This window comes from Rhinopithecus roxellana, chromosome 12, assembly GCF_007565055.1.
Source record: "Rhinopithecus roxellana isolate Shanxi Qingling chromosome 12, ASM756505v1, whole genome shotgun sequence".
NCBI lineage: Eukaryota > Metazoa > Chordata > Mammalia > Primates > Cercopithecidae > Rhinopithecus > Rhinopithecus roxellana.
Window position 1 is genome coordinate 42256627 of NC_044560.1, and position 27156 is coordinate 42283782.

Here is a 27156-nt window from a genome sequence, read left to right on the forward strand (position 1 = left end):
TACGTAGGGGACGCATAATCAGTCTTGTGGGTTACATTTTACCAAAAATTATGAACTTAAAATCACTCAGAAAGCTTTAAACTACTATCATAAGTTGATGATACACAAAGTCCCTAAGAGTGAAAGAAAAAAAAAAAAACAAAGGAAAGTGCATGTTTTCAAGCGTTTGAATTCAAGACTTAAGGACAAAATAATGCGTTGCAGCTAAACAGCCTGGGAGCAGCCTCCACAAGGACATATTTTGGGGAGGAACCCAAGAAACTAAACTAAATGTCAACACAAAGCAATTAGGTAGAAATTAGGTATTGCTGAGTCAGGAAAAAAAGTTCATTAAAGGAATCAAGTCTCAGTGTTTTTCTAAAGATAAATCCCAGCTATGCTAAAAATCATTAAATCTTAATGACAGAGTCAATTTGTTGATGGTGTTTACAAACGAAATACTAGCATATTTCTGTCACCCGGGAGTTTAGAACTGTGATTGTCTTTCCATTTTAGGGAAGTCAAATCTCTGAGATTTACAAGATAGGAGAAAAACACTGCAAGGTAGAAAAATGGTCTTTCTGTATTTCTCTCTCTTTAGGTCATAAGGAGGACATGCACAGAGAAAGGATCCACTCTGCAGGCATTCATTTGACAGGCGATTATCATGCACTCTTGCTTGTTGGTGGTGCTGGGGGTACAGAGACAGACATTGGCTTGATAATTACAACAGAATGTAGTGAATCCTGTAAGCGAGTCATGGAAAAATAAGCAGGTTGAAGAAAATGACTAATTCTGGCTAAGCTGTTTGTTCCAAAGGAAAATATTTTGTGCTGTGACTTTAGGGGTGAGTACATTTGTCACCTGAGAAGAAGGGCAAGGAAATTCTAGACAGTGGGAATGGAATTCACAAAGACTTGGAGTCATGAAAGGGCATATGGTGGGTTTAGGAAAAGGAACGTTATGCAAGGAAGAATCATGGGAAATGTAGAAATAGGTCAAAAACTAGTTTGGGGTCAATTTATAAAGAGACTTGAATGGCAAGCTTATGAGTTTAGATTGTGTTCTGTAGCCAGCAGAGAACTTGCAGATTATTTTTAAGAGTTACATGACTGAATAATTTTAAAATTTTTACTCTTTAAACAAATATGAAGGAGAATAATATAAAAATTACCTTATGTACATCAACCACTCAGTTGTCAAGATGAATGATTTTTAAAGCAAATCTTTCACCTCATGTCATTTCTAGATATGTACATATGAATTTGTTCTTATCCAACCACAATCCATTTTCTAAGCTAACTAAATTAAAAATATTTTATCGGCATCATTTAATCAGGTCTACATTGAAATGTCGCATTCATTTTAATAGTATGTTTGCTCAAATTGGGACCCCAATCACTGTCTCATGTTGCACTAGGTTATAGTGATTCTTAGAGATCTTAATTTAGAGCACTTTCTCTTCCCCCCACCCTCTTAACGTTGACTTACTGGAGAAACCTGGTGTAATGTCCTAGGACGATTTCATATACTCCATTTGTCTGTTTGCTTCCTTGGTGGTTTCATTTAACTTTTTCTTCTATCTTTTTTGTTTCCTATAACTGGTAGTTCACTCTCAAAGGCCTAATCCGATTCAACTTTAATTTGTTAAAGGCAGGAATACTTCACAGGTGGTGCTGTGTACTTTATATTGCATCCCATTGGGAGGCACTTATCTGGTTGACTCACCCACAGTTACACTAAGACTTATCATCAGATTTGTTTTCAAGAGGACAATTTTACAAATGCTGTATGAAATGTGGACTATGGTGAAGCTACTTTGGTAGCAGGGAGATCAGGAATTACAGTCTTACAGGGGAGATGAAGTGGATATGACCTGAGGCAGGAAGAGCAGAGAAACAGAATGACAGACCCAAGCAATAATTCTCAAATTGAATTACTGGAAGACTGGAAATTTACTACAAGTTTAAATGGAGGATGGAGTCATGGTGGGTGAGCAAATGATGAGGACAAAAAGACTATAAGCTCCATGACAGTAGGGAACTACATATGTTTTGCTCAATACTAAATCCTTAGTGCTTAGCACAGTGCTTGGTATACAGTAGGCACTCAGCAAACATTTGCTAAATACATATATAATGAATGATTTGATGGATAGATGGCACTGAACCTTCTAAAATAGAAAACTATTGGGTATCACACTATTAACAAAGATCAAATAGTTGGGGAGAGAATGTGAAACTTCCTTCAAATTTAATTTACCTGCAAGATATCTGTCTATTGACTATTAGTGCCTCAGGAAAATGCTTAACATGGTAAAGTATTTCACACAGTTCACAGCCCAGGAATGTGCAGAAAGACCCAGATGAATCTGAGTACACTCTTTGGAATGCATACCTGGATTATAGGAATGGAGGAATCAACTTTGCTTTCCCTCTACACCCCCCTTCCAAACCAAACAGGGGAAGTTTCAAAAAGTTCCTAGGATGATAATAACGGCAGAATTTATGCATGCACACTGATGGCATTTCACATAGTGAAATTAAGACCATTAAAAATAATAATAGAATACCAAAAAATGTTTTATTGAAAAGATCAATAAAACCTATATGCCTCTAGCCAGGCCAACTAAGAAAAAAAGAGAGATGTCACAAATTACTAATATCAAAAATGAAAGAGAGGACATTACTACAGATTCTGTGGACATTAAAAGGATAATTAAGGAATATGATAAACTTCTCTATGCCCACCATTTGATAACCTAGATCAAATGAACCGATTCCTTGAAAGGCACAATCTGTCAAAACTCACATAAAAAGAAACAGACAATTTGAATAAGTCTATATCTATTATAGAAATTGAATCAATAGTTTATAACTTTTAAAACAGAAAGCACCAGGCCTGGATGGATGCATTGATTAGTCTTACCAAATATTTAGAAAATAAATTTTTCTAATTTTCTATAATATTTTCCAAAAAATTGAAGAAGGGATATTTACTAACTCATTCATGAGCCCAAAACCAAAAATATTACAAGAAAAGAAAACTACAGACCAACATATCTCGTAAACATAGATGTAAAAATTGTGAATAAAGTATTAGCAAATCAAATCCAACAATGTATAAAAAAATTATATACCACAACCAAGTGGAAATTACACCAGGTTAGCAATGCTGGTTCAACATTTGAAATATGTTAAATAAATGTAAAACTAAAATAATCCATTACATCAACAGGCTAAAGAAAAAAATCACATTCTTAAATCAGTAGATGCAGAAAAAGCAGCTGACAAAATCCAACACCCATTTCTGATTTAAAAAAATCTCAGTAAACTAGGAATAGAGGAGAACCACCTCAATTTGGTAAAGACTAGCTACAAAAAACCTACAGGTAATAAAGCATTATGCTTAGTGGGGAGAAACTCAAAGCTCTTCTACTAGGATCAGAAACAAAGCAAGGATGTTCTCTATCACTACTCCCTTTCAAAACAAATAAAGGAAATAAAAGAGATACACATTGAAAAGGAAGAAGTAAAACTCATTCTCCCTCTGTACTCCATTCTCAAGTTTCACAATTTGGAGACTATAGCCTCAGGCTTGTATCCTTCCAGGTATAAACTCAGGAGAAGAGATCAAGTACCTCATCCCATACAATTCTCATAATTCATTCTCATTTAACCAATTTGAATAATACCTGCATTCCTGAGGCAACTGCTGATGTCCTTTTATTTTTTTCATAAGCATCATCATTTATTATTCTGATTGGCCAGGCCTGTGCCACATGCTCTGTGCTATATGGGGTAGCAGCTAGTTCCCAAGAGAAATTTTGGATACTATTACTAAAAAATAGTAAACACTCCCTCAATACCTAGTTTATTGAGAGTTATTAACATGAAGGGATGTTGAATTTTATTGAAGGCCTTTTCTGCATCTATTGAGATAATCATGTGGTTTTTGTCATTGGTTCTGTTTATGTGATGGATTACACTTAATGATTTGCATAGGTTGAACCAACCTTGCATCCCAGGGATGAAGCCTGCTTGATCATGGTGGATATCTCAAAATAATAAGAGCTATATATGACAAACCAATAGCTGATATCATACTGAATAGGCAAAAGCTGGAAGCATTCCCTTTGAAAACTGGCAAAGGACAAGGACGTCCTCTCTCACCACTCCTATTCAACACAGTATTGGAAGTTCTAGCCAGGGCAATCAGGCAAGAGAAAGAAATAAAAGATATTCACATAGGAAGAAAATAAGTCAAATTGTTTTTGTTTGCAGATGACATGATTCTATGTTTAGAAAACCCCATCATCTCAGCCCAAAACCTCCTTAAGCTGGCAAGCAACTTCAGCAAAGTCTCAGGATACAAAATCAATGTGCAAAAATCACAAGCATTACTATACAACAACAATAGAAAGCTGACAGCCAACTCATGAATGAACTCCCATTCACAATTGCTGCAAACAGAATTAAAAACCTAGGAATACAGGTAACAAGGGACGTGAAGGACCTCTTCAAGAACTACAAACCACTGCTCAAGGAAATCAGAGAGGACACAAACAAATGGAAAAACATTCCATGCTCATCGATAGGAAGAATCAATATTGTGAAAATGGCCATACCACCCAAAGTAATTTACACATTCAATGCCATTCCCATCAAACTACCACTGACGTTCTTCACAGAATTAGAAAAAACTACTTTAAATTTCATATAGAACCAAAAAAGAGTCCATATAGCCAAGACAATCCTAGGCAAAAGGAACAAAGCTGGAGGCATCATGCTACCTGACTGAAAACTATGTTACAAGACTACAGTAACCAAAACAGCATGGTGTTGGTACCAAAGCAGACATATAGGCCAAGTGAACAGAACAGAGATCTCAGAAATAACACCACACATCTACAACCATCTGATCTTCAACAAACATGACAAAACCAAGCAATGGGGAAATAATTCCCTATTTAATAAATGGTGTTGGGAAAACTGGCTAGCCTTATGCAGAAAACTGAAACTGGACCCCTTCCTTATACCTTATACAAAAATTAACTCAAGATGGATTAAAAACTTAAATGTAAAACCTAAAACCATAAAAACCCTGGAAGAAAACCTAGGCAATACTATTCAGAACATAGGCATGGGCAAAGATTTCATGATTAAAATTCCAAAAGCCATTGCAACAAAAATGAAAATTGAAAAATAGGATCTAATTAAACTAAAGATCTTCTGCACAGCAAAAGAAACTATCATCAGCGTGAACAGGCAACCTACAGAATGGGAGAACATTTTTGCAATCTACCCATCTGACAAAGGTCTAATGTTCAGAATCTATAAGGAACTTAAACAAATTTACAAGAAAAAACAACCCCATCAAAAAGTGGGCAAAGGATATGTCTTCTCAAAAGAAGACATTTATGTGGCCAACAAACATATGAGAAAAAGCTCATCATCACTGGTCATTAGAGAAATGCAAATCAAAACCATAATGAGATACCATCTCATGCCAGTCAGAATGGCTATTACTAAAATGTCAAGAAGCAATAGATGCTGGTGAGGCTGTGGAGAAATAGGAACATGGAACCAACCCAAATGCTCATCAGTGATAGACTGGATAAAGAAAATGTGGTACATATACACCATGGAATACTATGCAACCATGAAAAAGAATGAGATCAAGTCCTTTGGAGGGACATGGATGAAGTTGGAAGCCATCATCCTAAGCAAACTAACACAGGAGCAGAAAATAAAACACTGCATGTTCACACTCATAAGTGAGAGTTGAACAATGAGAACACATGGACACAGGGAGGGGAACATCACACACGGGGCCCTGTTAAGGGGTGGGGGGCAAGGGGAGGGAGAGCATTAGGACAAATACCTAATGCATGTGGGGCTTCAAACCTAGATGACGGGTTAATGGGTGCAGCAAATCACCATGACACATATATACCTATGTAACAAAACTGCACTTTCTGCACGTGTATCCCAGAACTTAAAGTAGAATAAATAAACAAAAAAGAGTAAATGCATCTGAGGAAGGCAAAAACAATAAAACATTCTATGTTTTATACTATATTTTAATAGCTATCATGTTTTCATTATTATCCTCACATGACAGATGAAAAACTAGACCCATCCAGTGGTATGGTTAGGACTACAGTTCAGGTCAACACACTCTTAAATGTGTTGTTTAATGTGGGGACAATCTATTGTCTCCAATTAAACTGTAAGTTTCTTAAATGGTGTTATTCCATTGGACTAGATTCTGCTGCATACAAGGATTAATATTCATTACTCAAAAATTAATAGAAAGAACTCTTCCCAGAGAAAAAGTGCATTTTTGTCTTGATGGATAAAATAAAAGGTTTTGTAGGCAAATATATAAAAATTCCCTTTTTCAAATTAGTAGTTGTTATTCCTAATGTCTCTGAAGCAAAAATGATGGATGGAATAAGAATCAGTGCCTAGGAAAGCTGATGGCCCCTAGAGACAACTCTTGCTCATTATTTACATCGATCTTTAAAGGATCTTATGATGCAAATAGCAAATCAACTGACAGACTGTGTCGAGATGGGTTGCTTACCAGTAAGGAAACCACCCTGGTATTCCTCTAAAAACAGGATTTACAGTTTCTGGTTGTTCCAGCATATTCTAGCGGAATGATTAATTTCTCCCAGTAAAAGTAAGACATTAAGTGAATATATCTTTCATTCAGTGTAATGGCTAGTTTGGGTTGAATCTAACTGAAGCCATAAGAATCTAAAATATTTTACTTGAAATAAAATTTACTATTAAATGGGCTGGTAAATGAGAATGAGATGACTGCTTACAATTTATATTACACTTGATTTCAGTATTTCCTGCTCTCTGCTTTCTTCTAGAAATATAACATGGTAGCACTAATAACGTTTTTCTTGAAAACCTACACTTTCTATTCTACAAGAGTGAAGACAATTCTTATTGTACTCACCACCCAGTGCCAATACATAGTCTAGCACAGGGAAGTGAACAAAAGTGTGTTGAATAAATGTGTAAGCAAATGATTTATTTTAACTTAGAGAAGCGAGAGTCTTCTAGCTTTTGGATTCTACCGTGACCAGCTTTTTCTGGAAATCTAAGCCCAAATTTCAGCAAGTCTTTCCCAACATAACCTCCAATTTTAGAAATCTCTCTCTCTTCAGAGGTACTTTCTGCCCATACCTCTCTCACTTGGAATTTATTTACTGCCTCATCATTTTCATGCATAGTTCTATTGTCCCCAATTAAAATGTAAGTTTCTTGATGCCAGAAACCTTGGTTTATCCTTTTTATGTCCCTTACCCCTTAATACAACTCTAATATAATTAAGTTTGAATTTCTATTCATTTCCGATAATGACGACAGTTTTTGTAAAGACATCTCAAGAGTAACATGGTAAGATGTTTCAAACATAAAATAAATGAAAATCAGGCCATCAAAAATAAGAGCCCATGTAAATGAAAGAAAAGGGATAAATTATTTCAGAGTTAGTTACAGTATTATACTTGGACAATAAATTTGGTTACAAGTTTTCTAGCACTAAACTGAAAGGGGAGACACCCAAATTACATGTCAGATGACAATGCATTGGCAGAAATGTTTTTCCCCTGACATGGAACTCAAGTAGAAATTTACTGGGGGAATCACTGAAGCATAAAGCAAACTGGCAGTGGAGTCAGTTGGTCCTGGTTTTATGTCTACCATCTGCCCCCTTCCAGATTGCATGACTTTGGGCAAGGCACTTAAACTCTCCAGACCTCAGTTTTTCTTCATTTGGAAAATGAGGACTGATCATTATAAGCATCACAGGGTTATTGTAAGAAGTGTTACTATTATGCTAGTTACATAACAAAAATACTCACTAGTACTATTGCATGCTTACTATACGCCAGACATGAAGTTGAGGGCTCTAGGTGTAAAATCTCATTTCCCTCTAATTTCCTCCTTGGGAAGGAGGGGACTGAAGTAACTACCCTAAAAGCCCACAGATAGCAGATTGTGTGATTCTTGGTGACCCCTAGATCAAAGTTAATTTCTTTACCTTTGTGTGGACTGGTGAACACCTCCTACCATTATATTTGTACAAAAAGAATAACTGATGCAGCATGATTTCCTGATTGTATTGTCTGCTCAGGATTACAGGGCATCTTTGGGCTGTATGTGGACCAGTGTAAAGAGGAAATGACAGATGACATAGACACCCTAAGTATCTCAAGAATCACATGAAATATGTATTTTTCCATGCCTGCTTTGCCTGCTTTGCTTGTGTACATTTGTTTAGATAGGTCAGGTCAAACCACAGCTTCCTCTGACTTGATGTCGCTGAATTTTCCCTGGTTACTGGATACGGTAACATATTGCCTGTCTAATCTCATTTGGTCACTCTGTACTCCAAGGAGATCTTAGTTCCAGATGAGGCATAAGTCACAAGAGCACTTTACCATGTTAGTGAATTACAGAAGGGTCAATGGACTGAGTCTGAGGTGAGCTGAGTTCAAGTCCAGGTATGCCACTCCTTAGCCATGGGACATAGGGAAGGCCATTCTAAAATCACCATTGGTAGAGTGAGTCAGCTGATCTAGTTTAGTCGTTTCCCAATTGCTTCTTTAGAGATCTGTCTCAGAGACTATGACAGCAGGGTAAGGGGGAGATTAAGATGTTTTCAACTCCTAACTTCAACCTAAGCTGCTCCAGTTTTATCAGATTTTGTTTATTGAATGTTGACTTTAATTTGGTTTAAGAAAGGGCTTCTGGCTAGTCGCCTAGCTCCAGCTTGGCCTTTGTGTTTGCTGTGGTGGTGTTGTCTCCTGCAGGACAGGCCGCAGCATGGACACTCCCAGGCGGTTTCCGACGCTCGTGCAACTGATGCAGCCAAAAGCAATGCCAGTCGAGGTGCTTGGTCACCTTCCTAAGCGGTTCTCCTGGTTCCACTCTGAGTTCCTGAAGAATCCGAAGGTAGTTCGCCTTGAGGTTTGGCTGGTGGAAAAGATCTTCGGCAGGGGCCGAGAACGCATCCCGCACGTCCAGGGTATGTCCCAAATCTTGATTCATGTGAATCGGTTGGACCCTAACGGCGAGGCTGAGATCTTGGTATTTGGGAGGCCTTCTTACCAGGAGGACACAATCAAGATGATCATGAACTTGGCTGACTATCACCGCCAGCTCCAGGCGAAAGGCTCAGGAAAGGCCCTCGCCCAGGATGTCGCCACTAAGAAGGCCGAGACTCAGCGGTCTTCAGCAGAAGTCCGGGAGGCCGAGTCTCAGCGTTCGGTGGAGGTCCGGGAGGTCGGGACACAGGGTTCTCCGGTGGAGGTGCGGGAGACCGGGACCCAGCAGTCTCTCGAGGCTGCCAACCAGTCGGGGACCCAGCGATCCCCTGAAGCTGCCAGCAAGGCAGTAACCCAGCGGTTTCGCGAGGATGCCCGGGCCCCGGTTACCAGATTATGAAGGCATCTCGGGCCCTGGAGCCAGAGCCAGTCAGGGGTTAAAGTGAAAGCCCGTACTTCGCCCAGAAGCTGCGGTTGGCGGGAGGATGATGTGGATTTTTTGTTTTACCCCTTCTGTTGAATGGTTGCAAACACAAACTTGAGTTCTAATAAAGAATTGCAAACTGGAAAAAAAAAAAAAAGGCTTCTGATCTGTTGAACTATATGATTGCTAACAGTCTGGGTTTAACAATCTCTGGACACACATCTATTCACTGGCTGCCCTAGATAGGATCTCTGAGTTACAATTTGCCCGTAAGAGTAAGGGATAGTAGCTTTCTAAGAGTTAAGGAAGAGACATTCATTTTTCTCTTTGCTAGCTTCTGAAAGAAGTCAAGTATTTCAAATGATATTCTTTCTCTTCAACTACCACAGGAAGACATTGGTTAGAAGGGAGATCAGATGAACTGGGAAATTATTTACTGCTTCCAGCAAATTAGTTGGGTGGAGGAGGGGGTGGGGAACAAACTCTTTCTCCTCTTTAGCACTGCTGGGAGGAAGTAAACAAAACATTCCATCCGATGTGATTCAGAATTTCCCAGCTGCTAAGCCAATCAGCCTGCTGGAGAACTCTAAACCATTAGCACTTTCCCAAAACATCATCAAAGCACAGTCTTCCCTTGTGAAGAGACAGGAGCCTTGTGGACAGAGAGCCAGGGTCACAGTCAGGAGATCTGGTAGTTGTGTTTCTTCCCCTTCACCTTAGTGGAATCGGGCAAGTCACTCTCTTCTCTGGTCTTGGTGACCAAATCTGTTAAAGGAAGCCTCTGGACTGGATTTGTGTCTTGAAAGTTTCTTCTTGCTGCAACATGGCATGTTTCTCCAAATAACCCGGGAGTCAGCCAGATGGACAGCTCCAAGTCCTCTGGCTTCTGTAACACTTCGCAGTATTAAAGTAGAAGCACCTCCAGGGCCTGCTGTGAGACACACTGACCCTCCCCTATTACCCCAAGGTTTACTGGGTGGGTTATACTCCTCTTAGGCATCTCTTGTTCAGATTGCCTATTTATACCAAATTCTTGATGTTTTGGTTTTCCTCTTGTAGTTGATTTTTTTCTCTTTCTACTTCATACTAATGTTTCCAATAATTCAGGACAATGCCCCGCCTCCCTGTTTTTTCTTCAATTTCTTATAAATGCCACATGTAAGAGAGTGTGGGTAACAGATTTTAACAGCAGCAACAATAAATAGGGAATAACAAAGGATTACATTACAGCAAGGCAGATAACATTTTAAACATTTCTATTCTTAAAAATCACAGGCCATTATTATCACAGAGAACCCTTCACCTTCCGAATCGCCTCGCCCCTCTGTGCATCACCCTGTTGCAGAACCTTGCTCATGCTCCTCCTTCCTGTGTCCCCTCCTGGGAAATTCCTAAATACTTAAAATTTTCCAATTTCCTTTTGTAGAGCAATTCAACTTTTTCTTTCCCCTTGATTTTCCTTGGCTCTGCCCCGGGGCTAGTTTTCCACATCTAAGAAGGCCCAAAGTATTTTTGCTAAAGAAAAAACCAAAACAAATAAACAAATTGAGCAAGAAGTTTTGGTCCTAAGCATATTTGGCCGCTGGTGGTAACATATTTTGTCACCCCTCCTTGGTGAATGGAAGGGAACCTACCCAATTAGTCTTCTTTGTTTTTTCTCAGCTTGGTGCTTCCATTACAGTCTATCCCAGTCTTTACTGTTCATATACTCCCTCTTTTGCAGCCCCCAGAATTCTTCCCTGCTATTCTTTTAATCGCTTCTAAAATTCTATCAGATACAGGATTTCCCCCCTTTAGAGAGAAGAATTTTATCTCCCTGAAACCCTCATCTAGCAAATCTTCTTCTTTTAAAATTTCCTCTAATATCTATTGCATTTGGGAAAATGAAACGAAAAATTAAAACTAGCTGTTGTGCAGAGTCTAGATTAGAAGTTGCCACTCTCCAAAACTGCAAAGGCGGGGACCGTTTCTACCCTGTCTGTCATATACTCTGGCACTCTGCTGGGTGCTTAGCACATAGGAGGTGCTCACTAATATATGTCAGTGAATGAAAGCCAGTTGTTTTTTTTTTGGCTGAAAGAAACTCCCACACCTATTTAAACTGAGACAGAAGAAATCTTGGATTTGGGAAGTCAGGAGCCGTTAGCATGTATGACTACTGCTATCTGTGACTCAAGATTTTGTCAGGAATGGGCAACCAAAGGCAAAATGATGAAACTGGAAGCAAACTTTAAGCCTGGTGTACTTTAACTGATCTTGTTTGAGGACTTTATTGTAACTTTTCTATAATGCTGAATGTAGAAATGAGTACTAATAAAACATGTGTCTGTTTCAGACATTGGCCTCCCCTTAAAATATTTCATTCGAATAAAAGGCCTCTGTGATCTAAAGCAGTAAGAATGTCAGTTGAAGACTATGACACGGTAATATGTGAGGGGCAAGAGAGTCCGGCAGATGGGACTGAGTGTCTTCCTCACTTGTGCCATGAACATAGTACTTTACTTTGCATCCTACCACAAGCACCCTGTTTTAGCAAGCTTCTATAAAGCAGGTACTACTCATGAGACAATTAATGCCTTAATTCTGTTCAGTTAAATATGAAAGTGCTCTGTAGACTCTATTTTCGATTGAATACTTATTAGTACCCTTTTAAACATATCTCCTCATTTTCTCAAGTTCTGCTATGTTCTATGGATCACAATCTCCAACTTCCCACACATTTTTTGACAGAGAGTAGATTTTTTACCATGCTTATTGACCAAACTGAGGAAAGGGAACAAGGCATAGTGGAAAGATTGTAAACAAGTCATTTAATATCATAGTCTATATATGCCCATATCAAAAGTAGCATAAAGTTAAGCATGCGAGAGTCAAGCTGACTGAGTTCCAGTCTCAATAATGCCACTACCAAACAAAGTGAATGTCACTGGGCAATTTAATTGATCTTTCTGTCCTTCAGTTTTGTCATCTGTAAAAGGAGAAAAATCATATTTCTGTGACTTGTTGTGAGACTTCAATGACATAATGCCTGTTTGGTAGCCAGAACAGTGTCTGGCACATAGTAGGTGCTCAATTAATGTTAGCTATTATGAGTTAATAATAGTTGCAATACTATATAATCTTTCAGGGTCGTTTGGGAGATTAGAGAAAATATGTGTAAATAGAGGTGCTACTTCAAGGAAGAAGGCATGTAAAAATATAAACGTGATAACACTTACAACGGGCTTACTCTATGCTAAGTGCACTTTTCTTTATATTCACGCTTAACATTCACAAAGGCCAAGAGAGGTAGATGCTATTCTTATCCTCATTTCACAGAAAAGGAAACCAAGGCATAAAGCTTAAGAACTTGCCTAAGGTCACAGTTAGTGGCATAACGGAGATTTAAGCTGGGTAGTTGGGCTTCAGAGTCTGTGTTTTTGTCCATCATGTTGTCCTGCTTTTTTTTTTTTAAGTAACATTTATTAGTAAATGTTTATTAGTAAATGAGGAAAAAGTTTCACTCAATGCATCTCTTGTTATAGGAATTTATATCAAGAAATAAATTCTCTTAACACACTTTTAAAAGTAGTTTTTGGCAGTTCAGTGGGGTCTCCTAGGAATGTTATTAAGAAACCTGGTTGTTTTTCAATCGCTTATGGTAAAATTTATCCATAATTGCTTACTGCAAAATTTATCTAGTGTCTAAAGAGAGGAAACACGTTGCACAATGCTGGCAAAAATCAATCATGAGATTTCAAGGGCTGGATCAATAAAGTGTTGGGCATCAGAGTTCCCTCTCTTTAGGGATAAACTACAAGGATAGAGTGCGGAACTAATGAGGGTGGGCCTGAAAAACGTACAGTATTTCAATTAAGTCAAGCCAACAACAAAATCAACTGGGTACTTATTTCTGCCCTACATTGTAATTATGCATCAATGATTAGCTTCCCAGTAGAAAGCTGCAGTAAAGGTTATTTTTCCACAGCCAAACCAAACACTTTAGAGGTCAGCTTCAGGGAGGAAAAATTCAATGACACAAAGAGAAGGGTTTGAGCCTCCAGACCTCTCTGCTGCAGATCTGTGATGAGATGGTGTATTGCTCTTCTTGAAATAAAGCTCCTTTGCTGGAGAGTGTATGTGAGTAGACACATACACTATGTTGGTCATTTGCCAACTTAGTACCTATTCTCTCTCCCCTCAGTTATGACAAATTTCCTCTTTCCAACATAATTTGGACATATTTCAGATATTGATTCCTCTGCATACTTATGTGTTTAAAGGGACATTGACCCCCTCTTCCTTGGCTCCAGCTAGTGGACTCTGATTATCTTCATTAAGCTAAGCCAATCGCAGTCATCCATCCCCCTGGCTAAATAACTGGGTTGGAAATAGACCATGAGGTGTGAGATGTTTCCTTGGGGCTTCTGGGAAATGTGTCTGGGTTCTAAACAGAGACACCAGAGACATCTCTTTTCTGCTTCTGGACATTGTTTTATCTGAAAGTGATGTCCATCACAGTCACAGCCATGTACTGAAGGCAGAGGATGGCAGAGTAGAGAAACAAAAGCCCTGGTCTTTGATGACATTGTGGAGCCATGTACTCTACTGCTCCTCAAGCTTGCTTTTGACTCTGTCTGCTCTTTCAGTTGCATAAAATAACAAATATCCTCCTTGCCTAAGGCAGTTTGAGTTACAGGTTTTTCTTCCTCGAAGCACTAAACATTCTAAGTCATAGCATTCATGCATGTGCTTAAGTAGGCGTGTGTCGGTATTTGTATTTATAAGATAGGTTAAGCCAGGCTACTTATAGGAAAAGGAGTAGCTCCATAAGTCAGGATAAAACAGGAATTCAGGATCTGCCCAAATGTCTGAAAAATGGCAAGCCTGTCAGCTTGCTACCCAAAGTATGAAACAATAGCATCAGCCTCCCCTATAGTCCTGTTAGAAATTCAGAATCACAAACCGCACCCCTGACCTTCTGCATCAGAATATACATTAAACAAGATTGGTACATGTTTTCTGCACACACAAAAGTTGAAGAAGCATTTTCCAAGGATGCTTGAGCCCTGGAAGGGAAGCAGGAGAAAGGGGCCCAGCAGTACAGGGTTCCTAAGGATCTCCTGAGGAGCTTTCAAGTTTGCTTAGCGTCTTTCTCCTTTCCCTCACCACCAGATGAAAGGAAGGGCCTGGAAGTCATTTACACCTGCTAGCCCCTCTTTGGGTTCCCTCCTCTTAAAATTTTTCTCTTTGATTCTTTGAAACCAAATTACAACTCCTGCATGGTAGGATTCTAGAATTATTAATCTGGAACCCAAGTGACAAAGAATGCCTTTCTCTGATAAAATGGATGCTGTAGAAGGTTTTTGTTTTTTTTCCCCTAAACAAAAAGAACTACCCACCCACAAAACCAGACATTATTTGTGAATTCAACTTGAAGTGAGAAAAGACAAACTGAAGGCTAAGCTAACCCACAACTGCCCATTTAGCACAGTGAGGTTATTAGACTATATAATACAGTCTAATTCTGTGACTTGTTTTGAGGCTTCAATAAGATAATGCCTGTTTGGTAGCCAGAACAGTGTCTGGCACGTAGTAGGTGCCCAATTAATTATTAATTAATGATATTTGCAAAACCACATAATCTTTCAGGGTTGTTTGGTATTATATACTTTCAGTATTATATACTATATAATATAACATATAGTCTAATATACTCACTGTGCTAGATGGGCAGTTGTTGGTTAGCTTAGTCTTCAGATTACATAGCCATGCAGGACTGGCTGCAAAGTCTGTGGGGCTTGGTGCAAAATGAAAATGCAGGGCTCCTTGCTCAAAAATTATTACAAATTTTAAGAAAGTGATGGAAGAGTACTAAACCAAGTGTAGGACCCCTCTAAGCCTGGGCCCTTAAGTGCAGATTGTAGGCCCATGAAGCCAGCCCAGCTCTCAGGGTAAAATTAGCAGGACAGAGATAAATGCCGTTGTCTCCAATTTTGGAAAACCTTGAATCAAGAGAAATTGTCATTGGAACAGGTCTATAACTGCTTCATGGTGAATAAGACTCTGTGATAAAACCACTCATACTCTATATTATTTATTCATTCACGCTTACCACATGGAAGGCATACTGATAGTTTCCCAGAAGCAAGTTTTTTTTAAAAAGTATTTCCCATTCCCCATCCTCACAGAGCTCATGTTCCAGGAGGCAAACTGACATGCAAACAGGCCTATCATATAAGGTATCTGATTGTTACAATGGAAGAATTCAATAAGTATTAAGTATTTAAAATGGAATCACAAATCCACAAAGTGTAAATGTCTTCTTTAGATTAGTACATTTCCATTTCTAACAAAAGTTAATCTCAGGTTTGGCATAATTCATAAATTAGGCCAAGAAATAGACTGTTTTTGGTAACAAAAGGCGAGTTTCTTGTTGGGACATAATTTTGCCTAATGGAAATTTTGTCTAGCCTGTGCTTACCTATTTCTCTCCTCATGAAATCTGATCATTATTCCTCCTTTTCGTTACCTACTCCTTCTTACACATTTATCTCAATCCCGTTGCCAGAGGTGTGCAGACCAAGTGAAGCGACCCAGTTCCCTGATGTGTTTGGGGAATGCTTGGTATGTTCTGTCTGAGAGACCCAAACGTGTGTAGGAGACGATAGAGAGATCTGAATTTAATGTCAGGCTCAAGTTAAAGGGAAGAAAACAGGCAGCTTACTTTAGACCTTCCAAAGCCCAGCAATACTGAGCAATTTTCACATATTCAAGCACCAAATCCAGTTAACTTTTTGCAGAAAATTCTGATTCAGGCTGCATTTGATTAGAGCACTTGATTTATTAGTAATGCCTGCTCTGAGTGTGGAATGGGAAAATTTCAAAAGCCTTGTGTCACAATCATTTGTACAAAAATCTAAAGCTATTTCACTGATTCAGAAATAGAGTTCACCCTTGACATTTGGACAAGAATCCCTAAATTATAATTACTACTCTAGAGAATAACAGACCTGTTCAGATGTGAATGCTGAGCACTCAGCTAGGTATATTCTCTAACTGACCCTACCTAAACCTCTGCATCCCTAAGTGGATGATTCACAGTCACATCTCAGGACACCTACAAATTACTCCTTGTTGTGATTCTAAAGTGCATTCTACAAATACAAAAAATCTGAATGTTAAACTTGTAAATATCAAGGTACTACTATAATTGTTGTCAAGCAAGAACTCAGAAAACATAATTTAACCAAGCTGACATTCTCTTAAATAACTGGCATTCACTAACCAAGACTGGGCTTTTCTAAGCAAAAAGCTTTCAAGTAGAGCAAAAATATTAAGGCTGAATAACCAACAGGGGGACAGTTTGGGATGTTTTGTTTTACAGATCATTTTAGCCATGATGGGTTCACTCACCCTTTAAAGAATACTTTCTGATCTCCACGCTCATTTGAACAGGGTCCAGTTGGCATCAGAAGTAGGGCACCTTGCACAAATTATCCCATGACTTGAAAGTGGGGGTGGGGGATTCTGGAGCCTTGGTTTTTGAGGGTACCAGTGACACATATCCAAGGCCATGCTTTGCAAGAAAGCCGGGCACACAGCCTGCCCTCCTCCAGCTCCATTGCAAGCCTGGAAGCAAGCCTGCACACGCTTTTGTGAATTTGAACCTACATCAAGTTGAGCCAACTCAATCAGTGGGGAAATACAAATGCCCACTTCATTTTCATTCAGCTGATCAGAGGCTTGCAGTGAAGAGCTGCCTAGGACAGCTTGCCAGAGAAGCTCCAGGAAGTAGGGCTTCCTTAAAGAAGGCACATCCTGCCATTAGCCTTGTGGCATTTCAGAGGGCCCAAGAATTCAAAGGAAAAAAGGAGAGTTCCAGCTAGGGTGAGGCTGTTATCACTGAGGGCCAAAACACAAGAGCAGACCTATTTATAAGCAGCCAGGAGAGCATCTTACCGGGGATTATGAATAAGCAAGAGCTGAATCTAAAGAGCTGTCCATTCCTAATAAGATGATTATATTATGCTCCATTGACCAGAGAGGCTGACTTAGGAGCTATTTTTGTTTGTTTGTTTGTTTTAGTCTTGGCATTACTCTTGTGAAATACTCAATATTTTCCTGTGTTTTGCAGTGATGTGAGAGGTAGCATAGTATAATGCTAATGATTGCACATCTGTAGCCAGAATTGCTGGATTCAAATCCTGACTTAACCATGTTCTAGCTTTCTTATCTTAAGCAAGTTACTTAACCTCCCTGAATCTCAGTTTTCACATCAATAAATTGGGGATAATTTAGCACTTACATCACTCTGTTGTAAGTATAATGAGTAAAGTACGGATAAAGGACTTGGAACTGGGCCTGATACATAGGTAGTGCTTTTTTCTCCTCTACCCTGTAAGAGATACGGCCATAGCTAAGATTCATCCAGTTCAACACCTTCTTATAGTTTCATTGATTTTGATCTTCCTTAAATGGATGAAAACAAAGCAATTCCCTGAAATTACAAGACCATATAGCTGCTAAATTGATGCCATTGGGTTTAGAAAATTCTGAAGTGAATTGGGCTGAATTAGTCAAAGAAACCTTTGTGGAAGGGAGTCATTTGTTAATTCAATCAACATTTACTAAGCTGTTATTATGAGCCTGGGATTGTACTAGTGCTTGGGATACATCCCTCTTGATGAACAAGAGTGACAACGCTCTTTTCTGTACTTGGGCTGGGTCTTGAAAGATTTGGAAGAATTCGATGAACAGAGTTGCAGAAAACAGTACTTGTAAAGGTTCAGATATAAGATAAAGATGGTGGACATGGGAGAACAGAAAGTTTATTTTGGGTGAGTTCTGTTTATTGAAACCCAGAGAACTTGATAACACAAGTGATGGAGAAGGAAAAATGGAGGTTTCAGATGCGAGCAAGAAGTGAGCACTATGTATATGAAGAGGGCACACATGAAGAACTAGGAGGCAAGTTGGGTAGAGTTTGGGAATATGTGCAGCTTGAAATCTATTTCAGGATTCCGGGAGTATCATAATGTTCAGATTTACAGTGGTGGTGACAGAAACAGGGAAGAAAAATACAGAGAGGCATTCTGAATAGAGCACTGATAGTACTTGGTGACTGAATTAATGAGATAAAGGAGAAAGAAGAATGAAAGATGATTTAATGTTCTCCTAACTAGTTGAGATGATTTAAACATTAACCTGGCTCCAGATAGAGAATCTCTAAGGTTACTCAGTTTAAAGATAATCACTTTTATAGACGCATTGTATAGATGAGTGCCTTATCAAAACAGTATGCCAAAAAATCGGTAGCAAAGTTGGAATGGTATTTCCAATTTGTGACTCTTTCTACTAATACTCTACTACAGGTTAAATATTCCTTATCCAAAATGCTTGGGACCCAGAAGTGTTTTAGATTCTGAATTTTTTCAGATTTTTGAACATTTGCATATGCCTTATGAGGTATCCTGGGGATGAGACCCAAGTCTAAACACAAAATCCATTTATGTTTTGTATACATACCTTATCAACATAGCCTGAAGGTAATTTTATACACTATTTTAAATAATCTTATCCATGAAACAAAGTTTTCATTGCATTTTGACTGTGGCCTATCATATGAGGTTAGGTGTGGACTTTTCCACTTATGGTATCATGTTACCACTTAAAAATTTTCACATTTTACAGCATTTTGGATTTCAGATTTTCTAGGATTAAGGATGCTCAATGTGTTATACCAAGGGAAAGGTTACAGTAGCATGGATAACATATAGGCAGACTCAAAATTGCATTATTTGCATTGGCTAAGGGCTTACTCTGTCTGAACCGTGGAGAAAGCATCTAATATCAAAAGATTGTAAAAAGCAAAGAAAAAGATCCTTAACTCAGTAGAGCTCAGTGGTGTTGGGTTCCTTCCTGTCTGTACTTGACCTCAACCTCGTTTAGACTCTGTGAAGCATCTTGTTCTGAAATTGTATTGACTTGCGGGTGGAGGAAACACACATTAAGCAACTACCATAAGATAATTCTTGGAGCTGTATTAGATTCCTTAGAGGATTTGCTCAGTGGTAATGGAACAAAGTATGTTTGGTTGGTACAGGAGACAGGATAATGTAAGCTGTAATGTGATTCAGTGAGAGAGTCGCAGACAACTGCAGCATAAAACAAGCAGCAATGAGTAAATGAGGCCTGTCCAGACACATCCTGCTGGACACTCAGAAAGTGACCACTGGCAACAGTGTTTCTAAACTTGGATGCCAACTCAAGAGTGCCAGAATGTCAGAGCTGGAAGGGAATGCCAACATCATTGTGACAAACCTATCATTTTACAGATGAAGTCACTGAGGCCAAGAGAGGGTAGTGTAGAAAGGAGGATGCACAGCAAAGTGAAGGGAGCAGCACTATGAGGTGATGAAGAGCATAGGTATTGAGGTATTGAAATCCTGTAGATCTTAGTCAAATTATTTCACTTCCTTGGCCTCATTTTTTTCTTTTTTCTTTTTTTTTTTTAGACAGCAGTCTTGCTCTGTCGCACAGGCTGGAGTGTAGTGGTGCGATCTTGGCTCACTGCAACCTCCACCTCCCAGGTTCAAGCAATTCTCCGGCCTCAGCCTCCTGAGTAGCTGGGACTACAGGTGCTCACCACCACACCCAGCTAATTTTTGTATTTTTAGTAGAGGGGGGGTTTCACCATGTTGGCCAGGTTGGTCTCAAACTTCTGACCTCAAATGATCCACCCACCTTAGCCTCCCAAAGTGCTGGGATTATAGGCGTGAACCACCATGCCTGGCCGTTGGCCTCATGTTTGATGACTTTATTTTTAAGATGAAAAAAAAAATGTCATCTATAACAAGAGGCAGTGAGCATAAATTAAATGCTTCATGAAAGGTTTCATATGCAGTTGGCTTTGAGGGTCATTTTGAATTCTTCTTTACTGTCTCTGCTCCCCGCATGCACATACAGTTATCATCTATTCCCCAGTGCCTGACTGTTGTGGTGCAAGTGAACAGGAAGCCACTCCCAGTTTTCTGCCTACCCTCTGAAGACTGCAAGACTCAGGTCAACCGTAACCCAAACATGGAGCTATCACCCCAGCATTGTGAATAAGGGCAGCTGGGAGTTGGAGAGATGGGAATTGCAAGAGTTAAGACAAAAACAAAACTTGGCCGATGTGTTGGTCTCTGAGGTCCCAATGGCAGTCAGCCAGCTCACTTTGCTGTGGCCAAGGGGAGCTTGAAAATGAGGGAATGAGAAACACCTTAATGGGAAAACTTACTTGCTTTTTCTTCCTGAAGGAAAGGTTTTCCTTCATAGTGGTTGAAGTCATTTTCTCTCTCACCCAAATAATGGGATTTCCTGATGTAAATTACCTCTTATCATGGAAATGTAAACAACAAAAAAGAAGATTAATTAGGTGAGCAATTATTATGTACCAACCACTAAGCTATGTACTTTACATATGGTAACTTATTTATTCCTCAAAATAAACTGCATGAGATAGGTGTTGATGTTAAAGCTGAGAAAACAGAAAGTAGAGGCATAGAGAAGAGAAGTAAATTAGCCAAGATAGTGGAGCAGTAAGTGAAATTGGGTTAAGGTGTAAAGTCAAGCAGCCTAGCTCAAAAGGCTGCTGTCTTATCGATGCTTTGCTGCTCCATAAACTTGCCTGTCTGAGGGAAGAACGAAGGCAGAGACCACAGAACAGGAGGAACCCAGGAAGAAGCAGCAGCACTATGCCAACCAGGTAAGAGAGCAGAAGGAAAGAGGGAGCAGTGTGATGGCACAAATGAGCACACAGTGCAGAAAAGAAAGGTGAGGTGGAAGCACCAAGAGTAGCATAACCCTAGAAACTGTGTTGTTAAATGAATGTTCTGAAGGTCTGTAAAGACTCTTTAAGATACATAACAAATAGCCAACAAAGTGGGCAGGTCCAAGAACTCAGAGGAGGTGATGAGAAGTGAACAAGCGGCTCCGCATGAATTCTCTCCTCATGACAAGGGACAAGAACTTCTCCAACTCAGCTTTCTTAACAAGCCCATCATGACGTCTGGTGGTAAACGCAATGCTTCAGCGATCACACCAGCTAGGACTCAGTGGTCCCATCCTGCTCTGCTACTCCCTACCCGTGCATGTGATCTTGAGCCTCAGTTTCTTCACCTATCAAATGGGATTAAGACTACTCCTTATAGCAGAATGGTGAGAGATAGGTGATCCACCATTTATATAGCCCCTCACTCAGAGCCTGATACACTGATAAGTTGTCCAGAATAATTAATAATGAATATTATTACTACCAACCTTGGGTCATCTTCTATGAGTTAATTTCATCTCAGAATCTACAATCTTGGACTTTTGCACACGTTGGAGGCAGGTGCCTTATATATGGCATTCATCTATGCAATTGTTTTTCATGCTCTGACTAAAGAACTTATGATGATAACAAGAAACACAACATGCAAGTAAAAAGACAACACCTAAGGGCAGTATTTGTATTTACTGCAGAGCAAACAACATAAATACTCTATTTCAGGTCTATAAGTAACTTGGAGAGGACTGGCATGTTTTTACATATTTCTAAAATGTATGTCTTATTATAGTTATTGAGAGTTGAGCATCTGTTAAGCATATTAAAATCAAAAGAAATGTTAAGGCCGGGCGCGGTGGCTCAAGCCTGTAATCCTAGCACTTTGGGAGGCCGAGACGGGCGGATCACGAGGTCAGGAGATCGAGACCGTCCTGGCTAACACGGTGAAACCCCGTCTCTACTAAAAATACAAAAACTAGCCGGGCGAGGTGGCGGGCGCCTGTAGTCCCAGCTACTAGGGAGGCTGAGGCAGGAGAATGGCGTAAACCCAGGAGGCAGAGCTTGCAGTGAGCTGAGATCCGGCCACTGCACTCCAGTCCGGGCGACAGAGCCAGACTCCGCCTCAAAAAAAAAAAGAAATGTTAAGCTTTAACTACAATGAAAGTATTAATATAAAATTGGGAACTATAACCTTTTCCAAACCACAAAGTCATAATGACTATATTTTTCATATTAAACAAAAGGCAACTGATGATTTAATTGCCTTTGAAATGCTAAAAAATTTAAATTCTATTACAACTGAAAGTAGGAGATGTGCCTAATAGATTGTTAAGCAAAAGGTGGAAATAGACATCGCATTCTAACATAGGAGAATTGCTTTAAGTGCTGAAAACAGCATTGCAAATTTCTCTGAAACATCCAATATCATTCATTAAAGTTTGCTTTAACATACAATGCCACAGAAAACTATAAAGTAAAATATGAGAAACTACAAACCAATCTGATTTAAAATAACCGGAACAAAGACATCCTTAATAATAGTTTTGTTAGCTCTATCATCATTTGCTGATGTACCATTAATATGGTGAGTTATAAACTCTCTGAGCCTCAGTTTTCTCATCTATGTAATAAGGACAGTAGGTAAGCATGCTATAATAATCTTAGTTGTTATCACTATCAATGGCTGTGGTGCAAAGAATGCCATTGTTCTGCCCCATATGGGAATACAGTAAGTTTAAATCCTCAAAGGCAAAAATTAAGAGACAATATTTCTTAGTGTTTCACAATATAACTTTGAGAATCAGATAGATCAGTGTTCAAGTCTATAGTCATACCACCTTGAACATGCCTGATCTCGTTAGGTGAATTCAAGTCCTAAATATTTAGGCAAGTCATAAACTCTCTGAACCTCAGTTTTCTCATCTGTGGAATAGAAATAATTATCTTAGTATCAACCTTATGAAATTCTTGTGAATATTAAATGAGATAAATGTTTATAGATATTTTAGGAACAACTTCCGGTATGTCGCAGGAGCTCAAGAAATGATAGCTATTTTTATGTTAATAAACCTGAACATGACTCGAATATGTCCTCTTCTTGTGGGAGGGGCAATGGTAACAGCCGTATATACTTGTTAAGAGAAATTATGGAACGCTTCTTGGATAATGTTATTCTCAGTCTTTTTTTATTATGCAATATCCAGAGATCTAGGGCTGTTCTGGGGTAGCTGGGTTTTGGTAAGTTACAGGGCAACTATCTTTTGGTAAGGTCTAATTAGAGAATGGGAAGAAAAGGAAAGGAGAACTAAAGCCAGTTATGAGAAACTTTAATAGAAGAGGTGATTCAGGGCTATTGGCTATTAAGAGCTCTTCCTCTCACCAATCTGCTAGGAAAATCAAGGGGTCGCCATACGTAGATGTATATAACACATATGCACTGACAATTTAAAAAATAAAAAATAAACCATAATTTCACAGCCTTTGGTGTGGAGAAACGATGAAGTCTGAGGATTAGATTTATGGCCTAGGACCTAGGCCAGTGGTGAACAAGAAAGACTTTCTCAAGAATAATGAGAAGGAATATCTCTCAGGCTCATAATTCAGCCAGGTGCTTATAGAGCAGGTGCTTATAGAGCAGAGTAGGTATAGCAATGAGCTCTTAAAAAGAACTCAAAGATACTGGGAGGGACCTTTCTTTTCTTTTGGAAAATTCCCTAAAAGATTCCTGCTTCCTTCTGGAACAACAGAGCAACAGGGCAGTTGTGATGTTAGGTTTGGATGACACCTATTTAGGAGATGGAGCAGTAAAATCAGAGGTCTTCTAAGGATTCTGGCGAGTCAGTGTATGGATGGAAACCAAAATATGAGTGTGTAGCCCCAGAAACTGCTCAGATACCTGGTCAGAAACTAGGTAAGCTGTCAGGGGTTGGGAAGCACAGATGTAGGGCACATCTAGGCAAGTGACCAAGAATATCGTAAAAAGACGTTTTGGTATCATCTTGTAGCAAGTTCTGGGGAAGTTCACTGAATCAAGCATATGCACAAGCATGGGGGTACTGATAATATTAACAATGCCAACCACAGTATAATAATAAGGATAACATGAGCAATTGACTGTAAAAGTAACGGGAAGTATGTTTGACTCTACATACACATAGTGTCATTTAATGCTTGCCACTTTGACTCACTCTCACCTTACCAGGTTAGGTCCTTATTTAAAAAGCTCTTCAAGAATCCCATTCAATGCTTCCTTCACATAACTTTGCTCACTTATAATGATATAATTATCTGTGTTATTTTAATGTCATTGTCACTAAACTGTAAGCTCCACAATGTCTGTTTCATGAGGTTTGCTCACTATGTACATCTAGTACCTAGCACAATATTTGAAACCTCAATAAATACTTGCTGACAAGCTTGTAATTTGTGATAGTTTAAAAGGAAAAAAAGAAAAAAGAGAAAGAGAGGAAGCAAGGAAGACAGGAGGAAGGGAAGGGAAGGAAGGAAGGAAGGAAAGAAGGAAGGAAGGAAGGAAGGAAGGCAGGAAGGAAGGAAGGAAGGAAAGAAGGAAGGAAGGAAAGAAAGAAAGAAGGAAGGAAGGAAGGAAGGAGCTTGAAGCTCAGGCTTGCCCAGGGGCGCATAGCCAGCAAGTCTCAGAGTCAGGATCTGGATCCAAGTAATTTTTAACTTTCAAGTCTGTGCATTTAGCTGCTATATTATATAAGAAATTATAAAAGAAAACCAGAGGCCTGTTCCTGTCCCAAAGGAAACTAGACCAGGAGCAATTCCCACCTACAGGAAGCCTTGCATATATTTTCCTCTCGGGTAAAAATGCAATTTAGGGCATAGTAAGTTTTGGCACCTGCAGGTAGGAAGAGAGGGCTATAGAATTGGAGAAGGACACAGGTGAATCTAGTTAAGGTGGACTGTAGGTATCTCAGTAGATGACATTCAGAGAGGACACAAAAGGTTTTAATGGAAACATTTGGAGAGAAAAATGAAGCATGGTGAGGTCAACCTCTGTCAACAGTAAGATCTCTTAAGTATTTCTATCTTTCTGATCTGGCCTAGAGAGAAAAAGCCTCAGTGATGAAAGCCAGACTAATAAACTAACTGATTCAGTATCAGAACAGCTATCAAATAATTGAAGTGCTTCAAAGATGTTTAAAAATAAGTACATTAAAAAAGTGCATGATACCCTTGTATCTCTAATATCTTCATCTTTTTCAGTTGTCAGCATGTCTTTGAAAAAGCCTAATGCCAGAACCATTTGGGTTAGAAAGAGTTTATTCAATAGCTAAATTAAACCTTCACTTTGAGCCTACAGACCTCAATAGTGATGGTGCCAATGAGTGGCTTGGGGAAGGGCACCACAATCCCTTCCAATCTCCATCAGCTTTCCCACAAATAAACATAAAATTCAAATAAAATCAGAATAGTTATTACTCAAACACAGATTCAAGACAATCCCTCCTCCACTTCCTCAAAAAAAAAAAAAAAAAAAAAAAGCTAGACTGCCATCTGTAGCTACTAAAGTCCATCCGACAATCCAAGTAATTCTCTAAAGATGCAAGCAAAAGCATGACCTTCTTCACCCTCTCCAGTGGCTTTTCATTGCTTCAGAATCCATTCCAGATCCACCTCCACTGCTCACAAAGCCCTGCCTGATGTGAATCTCCTGTTCTTCTCTCCTGCCTCTGTTCCCTTCCTCACTGGTCTCTGGCCATGCTGGCTTCCCTCTTATCCTTGAGTTCACCAAGGCCCAGGCACATCACCCTGCTGTTTTCACTCCTGAAATGCTGTTCCAGAGCTTCACGGGTCACAAGGTATAGGGGTCTCAGTTCAAGTGCCCCTTCTCAGAAAAACCTTCCCTTATCACCGAAAGTAGCCTTCACCACCACCCCTCCCATTCTCCACCACATGATTCTATTTTGCCTCTTTCACTGATTTTAACGTAATCTGAGATGATCTTGTTCATTCATTTGGTTTGTTAATCTTGTGTCCTCATACTTGAACTCAGGTTCCATGACAGCAAGGTCTGTATGTGTCTTGCTCACCTGTGTCTCACACCTAGACCCCTGGCTAGCTCACCGCCTTGCACTGTCACTACAACCCTTCCTATGTGTCTTAGTCAAAATTTGATCAAGAGTGTGACGAGCTCTGTTCTTCACTGTGCCAACTTGAACTGGGCTGCCATGAAGACAGAAGATAGCAGGAAATTCAAGAGAAGAAATCCAGATGAAATAATTTGATCTGGCATTTAGAAGGAGAGAATTAGACTTTGCTGAAATTGTATACAGAACTATATCTGGGTTTGTAACTAGTCCAAGATAGATGTCAGTTGAACACCCTTTAAACTGCATTTTAAGTTGTCCCACTATGTATCCATTATTGCTAACAATGTTTTTATTCAGTTTAACAAAATTCCATATAGCCATCCCCATTTAAATAAATCATTAAATTTGGAAAGGTGCTTATCTTCTGGTATCTAAAAATGAAAAAAAGTCATTTGTAGACATGGAAATTTAAGGATATGGGGAAAGGGGTTGCCTGTAGCAGGGATTAATCATAGAGTTTTAAAATGAGTTGGTGCCTTCAAAATATCTAACCCAAACCTTCAGTTGAAACCAGAATTTTCAAGATACTAAAACTAATAATGCTCTAATACTACATTATACTTATATAAAAATTTTACAGCTTTCAAAATACTTTCACATATATTTTAATGTTTCAATATTCAACCCAGTAAGATTCAGGAACACTCATATAATTTACCAGTCTATAGATGGGAAAGTAGAGAAGTGATGACTTAACCCAATAGACATAGTCAGGACTTGCAGAAAGGACACCCCAAATTGGTTCTTACCCACCTAGCAAATTCTTGGTCTTATCCTC

General features: G+C 39.2%; 1 protein-coding gene and 1 pseudogene across 4 annotated transcripts in view; one reads left to right on the forward strand and one right to left on the reverse strand.

Annotated features, from left to right (window-relative positions):
* The window catches only part of SGIP1 (SH3GL interacting endocytic adaptor 1), a 220442-nt gene that overhangs the window by 179718 nt on the left and 13568 nt on the right, over positions 1 to 27156 (reverse strand). The gene's annotated exons all lie outside the window — the stretch shown is intronic.
* On the forward strand, positions 8829 to 9449 carry LOC104657319 (annotated as a pseudogene).